The sequence below is a fragment of the Struthio camelus genome, chromosome 1 (assembly GCF_040807025.1).
Source record: "Struthio camelus isolate bStrCam1 chromosome 1, bStrCam1.hap1, whole genome shotgun sequence".
Classification (NCBI taxonomy): Eukaryota; Metazoa; Chordata; class Aves; order Struthioniformes; family Struthionidae; genus Struthio; species Struthio camelus.
Window position 1 is genome coordinate 43331819 of NC_090942.1, and position 16297 is coordinate 43348115.

General features: G+C 44.5%; 1 long non-coding RNA gene across 1 annotated transcript in view; it reads right to left on the reverse strand.

Annotated features, from left to right (window-relative positions):
- Positions 1-16297, reverse strand: part of LOC138065770 (uncharacterized) — an 80091-nt gene that overhangs the window by 32160 nt on the left and 31634 nt on the right. Inside the window, exon 2 of the long non-coding RNA XR_011138844.1 lies at positions 6502-6544. This is a non-coding gene — a long non-coding RNA (uncharacterized lncRNA). The remainder of the gene's footprint in view (positions 1-6501; positions 6545-16297) is intronic.

Below are 16297 nucleotides of genomic sequence, written 5' to 3' on the forward strand. Positions count from 1 at the left end.
GAATTACCTCTTGTACAGGTACTCTTTCCTCCAGGGGATCTTAAATGCTGCCTCTGCGACTGTCCAAGTCAGGGCCAACCTGACAGCAATAAATTGAACTTAGAGCACCCACAGTGCCATGCATCATGTTGGTGCAGGAATGCCGTTAAGCAGCCTGGTGTGAGTTACGTTTCACCAGCAGTGAAAGCAACCTGCTAAATTTCCTCTGAGAAAGAAGCAGCAATAAACAGAAGCAGCCCCCTCCCCCCCACTCTCCCGCCACCAAATTCACTGAAATCATGCAAAGAACTCATCACTTTGAAATATGAAAGAAACTCCATGTCCTTTCAACAGGACAAACTCAATTAGACAGAAAAAATGGAACAGCTGCTTTTTCAAAGAGACAGACGACCTTATGGTGCAATTTTCACACTCAGTCGATCAAAGCTCTCAATGTGATTCATTGACCATGAGAATGAAGCTAGACGAAAGACATTGTTAAAAGGTCATTCCCTCCTATTGATACAAGAGGCTCAAGTAAAATATTACAGGAGCACATGCCGCTACTTCAAGAGATCCTGGCCGCACCTCCACCCATAGCAGAACAAGAGAAGTTAAAAGAGTAAATATTGTGCAATAAGCTCCAACACCATGCACAAACATTAATGTTGCGCCCATGCCCCTATGCCAGTGCAGCCAGACAACCAGCTTTCCAACCCCTATGTTTTCGTTAGAGTATTTGGGACTGGCCCACAAAGCCAAAGACAATTTATGCGTTGATTTCAACAAACTTTGAGTCAGGCCCATTACTTAGGAGGAGAGAGAGCAGCTGAACAGAGATGTCAGTTACAGCTCACAAGAGCAAGAGGGGGATTTAGCTTCAGCCATTACCACTAGCATCATTTAAGGCAATATTCCCAAGCATAGGGACCAATAAATACAATAAAAGAATGAAAGTCCCTACGAATGAATGTGTAAACACAAGCCAGAGGGCTTATTCAGTGTATAGCGTTGTCTCTTTTTTCTTCATTGCAAGCAGCATGGGTAGGACCAGAGCAGCCCCTTCTCTTACAGCTTTGCCTTTGGGTGTAGGAGAGAGTTTTCATCATTTTGGAGTAGAAAGCACAAGGAAGTGGTGTTTTTAGGAGCCCTCCCTCAAAATAAAGGTGATCCTACTCAAACTCTCTCGCCAGTTAAGACTGCTCGGTGACCTGCAGGCCAGCATTTGTCAGTAGGAGAAACGACTTGAGAAAGAGGAGCTCCGTAGAAACCGGATTGGGGAAAGGAGGTTGGTCTGAGGCAACAAGCTGAAGAGCCGAAGGAACTGTGCACATACACAGAGGGGACCGGGGCCGGGGGCTGAGTTTTTACGAGGAGGGACAAAAGAATATTTTATGCAGGAAGGTGGCACACCACTGGCGGTGGTGGCTGTGTTTTGAGAGGAGTCCCACACTGCACCCTGGCAGTGTGACATCAGCAGTCAGCGAGGTGTTGGCCACATTCCCAGCTACCTAATCTATGCTGAAAAACTGGCTGCCCCATGCAAGGTTGAGTAACCCGGTGGCTAACGCTGAGTAGGACTACTCACTTGCCTTCATGTACAGGAAATAGATGGGCCAACAGATCCTAATCCTTGGCTCTATTGTTGCAGTTTGTTTGCATCTTTCTCCAGCCTGTGTTGGGTCACTGCTCTCGACGGGCTGTTGAGAAACCTCCCTCAGCAGTCTCCATCCTGTGCCCTCATGAGTCCCTTTCATAACTTCCAGCCAGGCATGCAAACGTCTTAGCTATTAATAAACCATCTGCTGGGCAGGACAGAAGTCTCGACTGAAACTTTTTCTCTGCACAAAACCCATTGGTTTAGGTAAGCGCAAACAATGACTTTGGTTTTATCAATTTGTGCAGGGTTGGAAAAATAAAACCACAACTCAAAATAAAACCTCAACTTCTTTCATTTCATATTTTTTTGAAATAGATTGTTTTCATTTTCGAACTCAAAATGACATTTCATTAAAAAATGAATAGCTTAAAATGTACAAAAATGGTAATTCAAAACAAAAATTTCAGATTTTTGAAACTGTTTACTGACTATATTGGTTATTCATGCAATTCTGCTCCCCTTATTCTAAACGCTTCTGCAAACCCACTGCACAATACATACAATCAGGAAGGAAGACAGACTGTTTCCCCATCCAGGATACTCAAAGCCTTGTTTGATTCATCTGGTATTACCCTTGTTTGACTCTCCTACAAGTCTGTTGACTTTGACTGAATAGGGATTTACACAGTTTCCTCATGGGAATTGTGAAAGCTGATAATGTATTGCCCTGAAAGTGTCATTTCCCTCTTTTATTTCCACAGCAAAATAATCTGGATATGCTACTGTGTATTACAGCGTCTGATGCTTTTATCTTCATTTTTGAATAGAGAAAATCATAAAATAAATGATAAATCTATAAATGTTTCTTAGCTATAATGAAAAAGACAGAACACCAGGATCCCCATCTCCTTATCTTATCTGCGTGAAAGGCAAAAAAAAAAAAAATATATATATATATTAATCAAACTATATGACAAGATCTGGTGCCAGGAAAATTGCATATAAGTTGATATGTGGCTAGACACGGCGGCGCAGGTATCAGAGACTGCAGTACTCGTCCCAGCCCCATGGCATCACTCTCCTCTCTGCTCCTGGCTGACCTAATGCTTTGCATTACACATGGAGCAAGTTACAGCCCGTAAGACTGCCGGCACGAGGGATCAGCAACCCCATCCTACGCATGAGAGGACAGAAATAGAGGTAGATTAAATGATCTCTTGTTCGGCAAAGCCAGACAGTAGAATAGGCATGAATCTAAGGTCTGATCTCCATTCAGGACTTACGTGGCCTTGCACAAAGAAAGGGAAGTTTCTGTTTTGAAAATCTTGTTTCAAGTCCTACTGAAATGTCTCCGTTTAAGTAAATAAAAGTGTGGAGTGGGAAGCACTTCTGTAGGTGCACAAACGTGAGGGAAGAAGCTTACCATTAGGCGTCTGTGCTTTTCAGCTCTTGGCCCACGCTCTGCTTTTCCCATCTGTACATCAGGAATGGAGCTTTGAACTCACTGCCAGGGTGCCGGGATGCCTCGCTACAAGAATTAACAAGATCCGGTGCTGCACTAGCTTTTGTGGCAGTTATAAACCCCAAGGTGCTTGTCAAATTTGGGTCAGTAAGTGACAGAGTAAACTCCTTTATCTACATCTCTCATCTGTCTATCCTCTTTCAATTCTCTGTCACCATAAGACAAGACAGTCTGCGAATATCTGCCGTTTTCCTGTTTCTGAGCAATCTTGTCCAATATTTGACATTTCACACCATGGGCTCGGGTTTTTTGCTCAAGCCTTTAGGAAATGAACTGGTAGGAGTTTGGCATACATTTTCATGGGGAAAAAGGTTACCAAATTCATGAAGTACTGTTTTACACTGCGACTGTGGGAAGCAAGCCCTGGTAACCAAGGCACAGCATTTTTACAACACAGTGGACATCGTTAAGACCCACAGAACATACAATTGCACCTTTTCCTACTCTTTTCCACAAAGAGCTCAGTGGATTGCTGTAGTGCCAATGTCACGGTTCATTTGTTTTCCAATGCACCCTGCTCTTGGTGTAACCTAAGATATGTAAAGTGCTGTACAAGCAATTTCAATATTTTCTTAATTGATACATTCCCTTAGAGTCATTCTGCACCACTGGAGCAGATCAAAGACGATTGCCTTTCAGTCCCCGCTCTGCGACAGAGCCAGCAGCATCCTAATTCCAAGCAGCACAGAGAGATTTCTTACACAGCACCATTTGCATTTGCCTGAGTGCTCAGCTATCAATACGCGCTGTTCCCTTCACTCTCTCTTTTCTCCTTCCCCTCATGAACTGTTCCGTTGTCCTCTTGCTTCATCTGCCACATTTCACTTGGATTAACTGAATGTCTTCATATTTCTTTATATTATTTTTTTCCCACTGTGCTGCTGCTTCATTTTCTCTCCTTCCTGAATCTAAAACCCTCCTTTTTCTATTTGCCGTTTTTGTCCAGCGTCACCCTTTCGTAACCTCTCCCTTCTTTCAGCGTACCTCCCCCTTTTTCACCCCTGCTCTGCTCTTGCCATTTTCATTGTCGCTCCTCGCTTTTCTTTCCGCTCAAGCTCAGAAAAGGAGGATTGTCATGACGATGCTGTAGCCTCCCGCTAACACCTTGAAGGCCCAGGGAAGACCCCTCCGTGCTGCAGCCTTGCAAACAGATCGGTATGCGGTCCCTGCCCAGAGCGTTTGCAGTCCTTTCCCCCGGGGAAGTAATTCAAAGGCCTGAGGAGGAGTTAAACACTCGCCTGACACCCACTGTTCTCTTGAAAAAAATCTCATTTTAGACACACAACGGGCTGGAGAGGGGAAGCAGCTTGCTCAGAGGCACAGACCGTGGGTCGTGGGGTCGTGGAATGAGGGACACGGATTAATTGCTCGTCTCCCAGTCTAGTATGCTAATGAGACAGTAGAAAACAGACCACAACTGCATCGGTTTTAGTGAAAAATGAACCAAGAAAATAACGCAGCTTTTTCATTCAGCCTCACAATAAGGGCAACAGTCTGGATTTTTAAATAATAAAACAGCTCACATTTCCCTTCAGCTGACGGTTTAACTTCAGGCAATCCCCAAATTAAATCCGTCTGAGGCTGATGAGAGACACGGCAAGTGCCTGCATTACCCTATCTCCTCCCCCTTGTAGGACAACACTTTATTCTGCCTGTATATTGTGCTAGAGATTTTAGCCTTTATAATTAATAATACCCCAAGGCAGTCATATCTCTAAGCCCCGCACCGTAGCGTATGCACGCTTAAATCCCTGCTTCCCAAAAGCAGCCAGGGCGGGGTATTATTCTCCATGCATCTGCGTCCTTAGTGTGAGCATCTTGTTGCAGGTGCTGGAGCGGAGCAAAACGCAGCACAGTCGATCAACAGCCGTTCCTGCCAACACCTGGGCTGGCGTCGTTCCTCGCAGGGCCCAGAGTCGCCTGGACAGCAGCCCTGGAGAAGATTTGGTTTTGCTCTTTGCAGCAATAAAAACTGAGCAGTGCTTAGCACTTCTGTTCCGTTGTTTTTTAATCGCTAACAAACCATTTTAACTTCTAGTGTAAAACTCCCTAAAAAATGATTTGAATTGATGGGGACTTTTAGCTGCGTCCAGCTAAAAGGCTGTGACTCTCGATCACCCTAAGGGTGTTTTAAGCACAGCAAGGCTGCCTTTGAGTTCCCTTTTGGCTTTCTCTTCTGGTGACACAAACTCAGGGGAGGCAGACCTTCATGGCCGAATATTTGTGTGTTTTCCCAGCCAGCTACTGAATCCTGGAATCTGTTCAGAACAAAAATGTCAGGCGCAGCGGGACTTAGTCTGGCATGTGGGTGGGTTTACTCAGGCATGGAAATCAAATATGGGCACAGGAAGCAACACTGCATGGTGATAGGATGGGGTTCGGTCTGCAGCTGGAATTGTGGTTTCTTGTTCGCTTCGCTACAACCTGTCACGGTGGCACAGAATTGAAGAAGAGGTATGATACTCACTTTCCTGATTTTTTTTTTAACTCTATTACACTGGGTAGTCTGCCATGTTCAGTTAAGGGTTTACAAAGGCTGAAGAGGCAGGAAATAACGTCTGAATTCATGACTGAAATATTTTTAAAAGATGTGAAGCAAGTGAATTTCTCAAAACTTCTTTTTAGGCCCTTCAAAGTGAAAAGAAATCACTTTTGTGTATTTGAATTCTGGAGTGTAAACAGGCACTCTGGCCCTTGGTATTTTGCTGCTATTTAGTTTTAATAATGAAAGCAAACAAGGGAAGGAAAGCATCTGTCAAGCCTGCAAGCACCTTTTAAACATGTTCAACGCATTTGCAAGGGAAAGACCAGGAATTTCTCCCTGCCCTCAAGCCTAGAAGCAAAATAACCACGAGAGAAAGCTAAATCTGAACAGACCAGACTGTGTTCACCTCCTCACACTTGTTTCTCTGCCTAGAGAGAGAAAAAGGCAGTATGTGGGTTTTGGAGTTTAACGAGCAGAAGTTGCTATTGCATAAACACTGCTTCCCCAGATAGAGAGCTAAAGAGAAAGAATCGCAAGGATACGTTGCCCAGGAGAGAGACAACTCAGGGCACCAGCATTAGCCCCTTCCCAGTGTGCCTCCAGCAAGGATACTTCTGCCAAAACATCTTAAAACATGCAGTTATTTCAAAAGGAAACAACGGCACTTTCTAAAAACAAGCAAGCTGAAAAGTGACTGTTTCATATAAAGACCCACCTCTGCTTCTTCCTTGTTTGGCGGCACCTCTCTTTGCATCATTTACTGTCAAATCTAATCTAATGAAACTCCTTGAGACTGATGCTGGGTCTTTATGCCCCTTCCAAAGGCCTATAACTAGCTATGGCTCTTACACGCAACAGTTTCAATGATGATGATTACCACGGAAATGGGAGATTATGTAAAGACATAAAACTTACTGATTAGGGTTTCATATGGCTTCACACAACAGGATGAGCCCACCTGAAAAGGCAAACATCAGAAATCTGAATCAGAAATGGCCATTTTACAGACTATAGCATGGATAGATAAGATCACTCCTAGGCTAGTATGACCCCCCAACTGAACGAATTAGTTAATTCATTGGAAAAAATGTCTTGACGCACATCAAAGGCAAAATTGACTTTATACCATCAGCTCATAAGCACGGCCACAGGAACAAAAGTCTCGTAAGCCAAAACCTAAAGGTCATTTGGTTCTCTGCCCCCTTTCCCTCTTTCCCAAAAAGACTCTGTTAGTTGGCTTGATCGTGTTCCCCTCTTGCCCAGTCCTTCACAACACCATCGTATGGCAGGGGAACTGTTGCCAGCTTCCCGCTGCTGTCCCGGGTCTGCTGCTAGGCCCTTACTCCGGGTATCTGATCCCGCCATCCACGCGAGCCTCCGGCATGCTGGGTGAGCAATGCTGTGTCAGCCCTTTGGATTTCAGCAGTGTCACTCCTGCATGTGATTCAGAACCACAGTCTACCCACATACATCATCTACAAAACCACACAATCCTGTTTTTGTTATCCTTGCCATTCCTCCCACCTTCCTTCCTATTCCTTGTGTCATGAGCTTATTGCGCCTCAAGTAGACCATAAGTTCTTCGGCGCTTCTTATGCTTCAATATCTTCTTGCCCAATGAGCACTATCAGAACATGAATAATCATTACAAAACAAATAAATATGGATCTAAACATCTGGGACAAGTAAGAAGTGTACGCATAACTTCAGCCCCTCAGGTCTGTTTGACCTAGAAACCCATATTCACTTCAAGCAATTCCTCTTATGCTTTCTGCTTTTGGTCAGGAATGAAGTTAAATCAAATTGTAAGGAAATACAACAAATAAACATTATAATGTCGTGATCTGAAAGTCTGGTACGGTTACTTTCAGTTTTCTGGTTAATTGAGAGGTGGATAAAACCGAGGAGGGGAAAAAAAAAAATCTGTTTATTTCTCTACTCCTGGAGCATCCTGAAAGGAAAAATACTCATATATTACTTCTGCCTTGTAATGTAGCCTTCCACAGACTGTGAAAACCACGAGCTGGAACTTACGTTATATTTTCAGGTTTAAATGAGGTGTCTACAAAAAAGAATAAGAGGTGAGACCCCAAGAAAGCACGCAGTGTTCTCCCACATTGCTTTGCAATGGAAAAAAATGGGTGCCCCGTCAGAGGGGCGCTATGAGACTAAGGGCTTTGACCAGACAAATGTGCCCACATCCATAGCCCTACCTATCTACATAGCATACAGGGAGGTGCTTGGCCTTCATGAAAGAGTAGAACATTTTAAGTTTGCTGAAATGCCATCCTGACACACCCCAAGGGTCCCTAATCACGGCATGGACACTTCCACGTCTGAAAAGCTGCCTGCAAAAATGCCCCTAAAGGCCAAGCACGGTGCTCTGCCTGAACGCCCTGCACTGCCTGGACACCTCAAGGCACCTGAGATCCAGGCTACAGACCAGCCTCACGATGGGAGCTGCTTTCCCAAATGGGACAATAGCTATGTTTGCAGCAATGACACAGTCAGACAGCCCTAGGGCCACATCAGGCGATGGGTGCGAGTCTTACCCCTCCTTCTTCCCAAGCAGGAACCATTCTCATCAGGTTACTGGTGGGTTTTGGCAAGGTCTCACATGAATATCAAAATAAACCTGTGCTCCAGGATCAAGAAGATCAGGAATCTCATTATCAAGAGAGAAGATGCTGGCATTTGTGATGTTATTTGCTATGGCTTATATTGACACATGCTCAAGAACAGCATCACTGACCTGCTTTACCCTCATCATACTTTAAAAATAGCACTTTTTTTTCCCGATGTGCTTGAGCAATGTTCAAGCATATTGGCGCTTCCTACAATCTGCGGATCTAATTGACCGTGGTCTGAAACAGGCTCTAGACATTAAGACAAAACAGCTCCGTAACAGGCTGTGGTCTAGATTTCAGCATGGGAAAGAGGTATCAAACCCAATATGCCTTTGACATTGATTTCTTTTCTTCTCTGCTTAATGGTTTCTTCCCGGCTTAACGTGCTTACCCAATCAGCTGCAAACCTCCGCAGAGCAGCAATACATACTAATGAGTCAGTTTAACGCTGTCACCAGCTCTTTACCTGGAAATCTGGCAGGCTTGCTGCTGTTACAACATCAAATCTGTTTATGTCTTCCTTTGGCCTCTTTCTGCCTGTGCTGCCAGGGCCTGATTTTGCTCTGATTTATAGTGAGGAATTACTGCTCAAAAGCGATTTGCATCAGCGGAAATGACAGAAAAGTTGCATCTTTGGTTTTCTAGTAGGAGAGTAGCAAGTGAAACAAACAGGAAGGCGCAAACACATCCCAAGCTGACAGGTCAGCCTTGTCACCCGCGGGAGGGGTACGAGGGCTGTGATCCCAGGGCAGCCACAGCAGCTGGGGGGACGGTGCCGGCTGCTCCCCTGACCCAGGCACAGCACCGCCACCGCTTGCCCCGCAGCTGCCGAACTGCCATAGCTTCCTGAGTAGTGCTTCAGAGCAAGCAATACCGCCACAGCTTGCGGCCAGACCCGAAACCCCACGCGCACGTTCAGCTGTCAGGGGTGGTGCGGACAGCTGGGGCTGCAGCGCTGCTGGCCGCCTCCAGTGCTCGTGGTCCCCATTGCACCCCAGAGCCCCTGCAACAGGGTATTGGGAGCATCCTCTGGCTCAGCTCCTCCAGCCAGCAGGGAAGAGAGCAAGCAGAAGGGCCCGTTTGGCCCTGAAAATCAGAACTGCAAGAAAGACAGGATCTGCACTGGGAGCTTCTCTGCACGTTTGTCTGGAGCACCGCTGGCCACACTCTGTACCAAAGCAGGAGAGCCAGACCCCGTGCATGGGTCCCAGGTGCTGGAGCAGGAGCCAGGCAGCCCTGCTTGCTGGCAGGGAGGCTTCTGCAGGACTAGGAAAGCTGCCCCCCTCCCCTTTCATCACCTACCCCAGGCTTGATCGCTCCTCGCTGCCCACAATGTTGCAACACCGCTCATGCTCCCTCAGTGGGGCTGCTGCTGACATGCTGTATGTTAAACCATGTGTTTAACATTTATAGGTTATTTTGTCCTCATCTGCATTATAATTTTGTTGCGCATCATAAATGCAGAATGAGTTTCACTTCTTCTCCCCGTGCCTCTGGTTTATTGCATTTACATAAAGCTGTCAGACTTTTATGAGGATTTTTATAACTTTATTAAATGAATTTCTTCAGCCACCTAGGAGATGACTTTTCCACACTAACAGTTATTTCCCAAACCCTATTTTCTGGTATCTTTGGCCTCACTGAAGTGGCACATTCTTCATTAAACTTAGCAGTACATAGTGTCATTAAGGTGACAGTAGTGTGCCATTATAGCTGTTGTAGCAATGTTGATAGTGACTTCACCCTTGGGTCATCTGAAGCAATTATTAAGTAAAGTGTCAAGAGATATTGAATGGCTTAGAAAACTTTGAATTGCCTTGTTGTAGTACATCTTCTATGCAGATAGCATAGAAAGATTACCTCAGTAGCTCAACTCATCTTCTGGAAACGGAGAGTGCTATCAAACACGGCAACCAACACAGCTAGCAATATTCAGACATCTTTTACTTTCCTTCCTCCCTAGTATTCTTTGCAAAGTGAATTTTTTTCACTCCTAGCAACATGTTTTCATTCTATCTTTTTCTGCTCTGGTGATTAAACTCGCCTCCCAGCCATGAGGGCTCTGCTGGTCTTCCTGCATGTCACAGCCTGTGTCATCAGAGCCACAGTCACTCGAATCTGGCAGGAAAAAACTGAATGCAGAAGCAACAAATAACCTTAAGAAGGGGGAAGCAGCCTGCTAACAAAACAAAGACTGCCTATGTCATTCACAGTAGAGCATTTTAAACTTCCTGGATGATTCAAAACTTTTTAAAGCAATATGAGCTTTACTCCTGAAGTGTTTTTCAGTCAAGGGTCTATAACCACTTTCTAGGTAAGGAGGAAGTCATTTTACATTCACTTCCCACAGGTTCTCATCAAGCCCATAGCGATACAGAGCAACTGATGTCTCTCACTGTACTCTTAACCCTGCCTGAATTGGCCCCACAAACTACATTAATGAAGAGCAGACCAAACTTTCTAGCAACGTCTCTCAAGGTGGACCTTCGCAAGGTGGAATTCCACCTTAGCGTGAAAGGATGCTCGTTTTCACCTCATCTGAACCCTTGCATTTTGCAGCCCCTCTGCACAAGTGGCACAAGCACAACACATGTCGACCAGCATCACCAATTCTGCAAAAATTAATTACATAACTGTGTAGTTCTGTTTAATATGAACTTTAAAAAACTGTTCCAGGCAACATAGCTTAGCATTTTCAGGGACCAGTCTTGAAATTGATAAGGATTCGTTGCAGAGATTTTTTTGTACAGTGATATTCCTGAATTATTTATTGCTTCTTACATTCTGAGATTGCTAATGGACTCTGTTTTAAGATAAACACTTACATGCTGGGAAGTCCTGAGCACTTCACCATGACACATACAAATTGAGATTGTAAACTCTATAAGGCAGGAATTGATTGTGCTAAAAAATGAAAAGCTGAATTCAGGCAGGATCTTATAATTCATATTTTTAGGTAGGGCTGATTGCAGGCCTTTGCATCCTACTATATAGACTTTAAAAAAAAATTTTTACCATTCTGTAATTTTAAGGGTGGAAATTCTTTATTCTTGAGGAAACGGGAAAGGTCCTACTTCTAGTTGAATTTCTGTGAGAATTTTCAGCCAAATGGTTCAGCCATTTCCGAAGAACTGCGTTAGGAACAACATCCACGTCTTTTGCCTGCTCGTGTAAGCACTTCCGGAAACAGTTTATTTGAACAGCTGCAATATCTCCCTGCTGTGGAGCAGGGACTTGAAATACGACTGAGGATAGAGGGGGAACGAGATAGTCTTGGTTTCAGGCTTATATCCGTGAAAACTTACTCAAGTTTAGCCACATTATGAACCATGCAGGTGATTTAAGTGTTGGGGTTGGGGGGGATAGGAAAAATATGCTTCGCTCGTGCTCAGCACCAGTACCTTTGTACCAGCTCAGCCACCCAGTTCCATCTTTCCACTTGCCCTGGGCATATTCTGGCTCTAAACTGGGCAATTGCCTGTGCTACATCTGCAGGACACTGCTGACCTTACTGAAGCCCGGTTAGAGTAGCTGTGTGTAGGTTTGTACTCAGATTTGGGAGAGGAGGGGCTGCTGAGGGAAACAGCCTTCTGAGCACTAAGAATACAGGAACAAAAGTCATATTGTGCCTATGGGCTTGCATTTGCTTGGCCAGAGATATGAACGGCAAGGGAATGTCCCACCTCACCAGACAACCCGCTGCTGGCTGCAGTAAAACATCCACAGATACCTGTAACGACTGGCAACACAGGGAAACAGCACGCATCCCACAAAGAGCTGCACCTCACCAAGGAGGGAGCTACAGGCAGGAACCTGCTCAAGAGCCTCTGCACAGTTGAGGAACATTGAGTCCCACAAGAAAAGTCAAATATAACCTCCCGTGCGTCCACCTGTGTGTCCATTACCCAGAGGTGAGTGGGTTGGGAACCTTATGGGTAGCTGATGTCACCTTCAAGCTGCGCAGGTGTCATCTTCCTTGTAGACTATACACTTGGCCAACACACCCTTTCTACTTTTGAACACACCACCCACCGCTGCTGGACGCTGTCCTCACAGAGCAGGAAGACCTGCCACTGCCTCAGGGAGCCTCAGTGCCTCAACTTTAATGACAGTGGTGAATCATGGAGCTGTGCTACTGCTGCTTGTCATGGTTGGAGACTTGGATTTCACATTTATGGCTCCAGATGGAGAGCTGACACGACGGCCACAGCTCAGGACTGGCCATGCTCCGGGGGACCAGTTCCACAGCATTGTCCTTGTAGCATCCTGTGGCATACCCACCATGATAAAAATAAGAGCTGGCCCTTTCTGGGAGGGGGAAAGAAGGGGTTGAAGGGGCTCTGTGTCCCACCACAGCCCACACCTTGAGCACACCATACCTGCGAAATGGCTGAGGACAAGCTGTGGGGAGGCAGATCTCCTTGCGCATCATCCATGGGGTTCACGGTCATAAGAGTCAAGGGAGACAGGCCAGTGCTGTCAAAATGTGCTGCAGATCTTTAAGAAATCTGGCATGGGAACAGAGTTTACAAACAAAGGTGCTCTTGCTCCAGAGCGATAGTCTGTTTCCAGCCAAAAGCCACAAATACAGCCTTAAAACCTCTTTAAATCAGTGGCCAGCACTTGGTCATTTCACCTCCACGCACATGGGAACATACAATAAACAGTAGACTGGTGGAGTCAAAGAAGCAGACACATTTCCACCTGTGCTTATCATAAAACTGAGTCTGCAAAAAAAAAAATTGCTTTTTTTTTAACTATAATTCTGAAGCCAATAAGAATTTCACTCAAAGAACAGAAGAGCATTCAAAATTTTGTGAAAATGGCGGTTGTTGTCATCAGTTTCTGTACAATCTTAAAATACAATTACTCCATAATTACTGAATGGGGGATTTCCTTTCCCTCCTGTGAGCTGTAAATCTCGGTTGCTTCTCCACGCTCTGTCAAAGTCCTTGTCGCACTGCCCAGGTCCCTCTGCAGGTCCCAGTGGCGGTCCCACCACATCTGCCACGAGTTTGTTCACCCATCCAGTACCCAGGGTGAAAATGCGTGTGACTATGCTTTTCCTGGGCCTACTTTACCTAATGTACATGCAGATGAATGTTTAGGACAGAGGAGGCAAGGATGCAGATTTTTGCTTTACACAGAGCTGGTGATGTTTATGATAATTCTTCTGCTGCCTAACTGCTTGGACATCTTATATTTCCTTCATGGATACTGGCTTGCCATTGTTACTGCTCCCACCAGTTGGCTCAAGCACCGGACACATAGCTAACGCTTGTGGTTTTTAACGAGAAGCCTCACCGTATCTGATGACTTCCCTGAAGGCTTAGTTTAGCTTCAGAGTCCAGGGCTTACAGGAGGAGCTCTGCTTTCTCCTTTTTTCTTTTTTTTTCTTTCTCTCTTTCCTTTCTGCTCTATAGTAAGCTTCTAGCCTTTTGGCTTCAAAAATACAGGCTATAAAAAAAAAAACTCAAATGCCAGAAAGTAGTTAAAGTTCTTCTCATCTTTGTAAAATCTCACTGGTTTGAGTCACCCAATTCATCATTTTTCAATGCTTCAGATGAGCAAAAATAGAAGTCTATTTTTTGTTGGTAGTTCCCTGATTAGGGAACCTTGTTTACTAATTATCAATTACTTAGTGATTTCTTCTGCACTCTTCATACTGATTAATAAAGACCCATTATGCTGCCTGTTCGGCTCGGCTGGTTTAAATCCTTTCTTCCGGCCGTTACATTAGCTGCTAGTAATATGTCTGGCTTTGTATATTTTTTTAATTCAAGCTTTTTAATTGGTATATCATTATTGATGTGTTCAGAAATGAGCAGTTTTTAAAGGTATTAATTAATCTAAGAGCCTCCCTGTCACCATTTACTTCACTGCAGACTTTTGCCTTGCATATTTCCTGCCTTTGCCAGCTTTCTATGCAGATTTTAAGAGGCAGTACATAGCATCTTCCATGTGCATTGGGCTGTTCTTTTTTTGTTAAGTGTCCATTTTTTCAAAGACCCATCTCATATAAAAGCAAGACTTTTCTGATATAGCATAATCTATCTCATATTGCTGAGATCAGTCCAGCTAATCTATTGCTTTTTGTTTACAGTCTGAAAAAGATCAAGATCCTTTCTCAGCAGTCTTCCCAGAAGCCTCTAAAATGTACTGTTTATTGCACTTAAAGTTCTGGTTAAATAATATTCAGTCATCTCTGAAGCAATTTCAAATGGAGAATGTTCCTGAGGACAGTTAAGAGCCTGCAATGTCTTTTCATTGTATGGAGTGATATAAATGACAAATGATGAATGAAGACACCATTAAAGCTTTATCATTTCTTTGGAGGAGTGTGCCTGACACCCATTTAAATTAAACACTAGTTTTTGCAGAGTGAACACCAGTTCTTCCTGCAAGCCTTCATATGGATTTTACAGAAGAGTACATTGACTGCACAATTAAAAGATTCCAGAAGAAAAAGTGAGTTAGCACTAGGCATAAACAGTGAGCAGTAGTTGTATGAAACCGGCTTTAAATGCTCGGGAAGTACGTAGAGTGACCGAGGCAGAGTCAAAGCAGCTACAGGAGATTTCAGTGTACCCTAAACACGACCTGCAGGTCCTGGTGCATCACACAGGGAATGGTGGGATATTTCCCACCATAGTCAGAGCCACACTGACCTCCTTCATTCAGAAACATGCTGGCTCCTCTCCCAGATTCAGAGGTCTTTACTGACAGCACCCTCGTTTCCGCTAGCTCCTTAGTGTCAAGCAGAAGTGCTAGGTGGGTTAGTGGACAGAGGTCTTCTCCCAGGTCCAGCTGTGCCAGTGGAAGAGGTGACCTTTCCCAGTCTATCCCAGATGGTCATGGCTGCCCTCTTGCCCAAGGTTGCCATTCCCTCCACGTTACCAGTGCAAGGGCTCCTAACTCAATTCGGTCAGAAAGAGCTAGGCTCACAGGAACCAGCAGTTTCAAATATGTACTTCAAAAATATTTAAAATAGGCAAGAGGAGCAAGAAAACATAATTTCAAGTACACTTTGACAGCCATAAACTTGCCCGTGATTTTTTGCATTGCGAACTTAATACAAGGCAACCACACAGCCAACTCAGGCCTCCGCCTGAAGGGCAGGGTCGTTTGACAAATTGCTGTCACAACTCATTTGGGTCCAATGTCTCAAATATTTGTGTTAATTTTAGAGACCTTTCACATTGCTCAGATGGGCATGTGCTTTTAGAGAGCCCTCTGACTTGATAGCTCTCCTCACATATGTTTCAGGGTCCTCCCAGGCAACACAGTCACAGGGAAGTGCATGCAAACAGAATTTGGCCTCCAGAATTCTTATGAGTAAAAACAAGTCCACAGGTGCTGCCCCACGCCATCTCTTGGGATCAATACAGTTAATTCAAACACTTTGTAAAGCAGATATGCAGCTGAGTAAGTGTGTATAGGTTGCCTGTACAGTGCATATAACAACATGGAGCCAAATCTAACGTGCCTGCCGTATGCACAACTCCCTGCCCTTGGTAGGAGCTCCTTGCCCTTGGGCCCCGGTCCAGAATAGCAGGCTTCAACAGGCAGAATAAAAACCTCAGTTCCAGTGGTGCTAGACACACCTGGGAAGTGCCATCCATAAGAGTCCTGTTGAATCTCGACTTTCTCATAATGCTTACTTAAAATATCCAAGTGACTCACTTTTTCAATCCAAGCTGACTGAAAAAGGTCCATTTATCTAAAGTATTTTCTGTCTTGAAAAGTTCTAAGGTGAAATGTCGCTGCCAAGATAATTCCTTTTCTACTCATTTATCTGTGGCTCTGTTTAAACTCATTTACATTTACATGCAAAGGGGTCTCCCTGAACAAGAATCTGATCTCACTTTTTTCCATTGAGTTCAGCAAAGTTCTGCTGAATTTCCCCAGTGTTAGTGTGCTCCAAATCTGTCTCTCAGGAACCAAGATTAAACAAAAATGAACAACCGGTTACATGAAAGCTTTAAATATGTAGCAAGAAGAGAAATGGAATGAGGAGAACACAGTTTATTTGTAGAAGTAGAAGCAAGCAGTCTAAATAAATGGAAGCAACTGATAATTGTTTA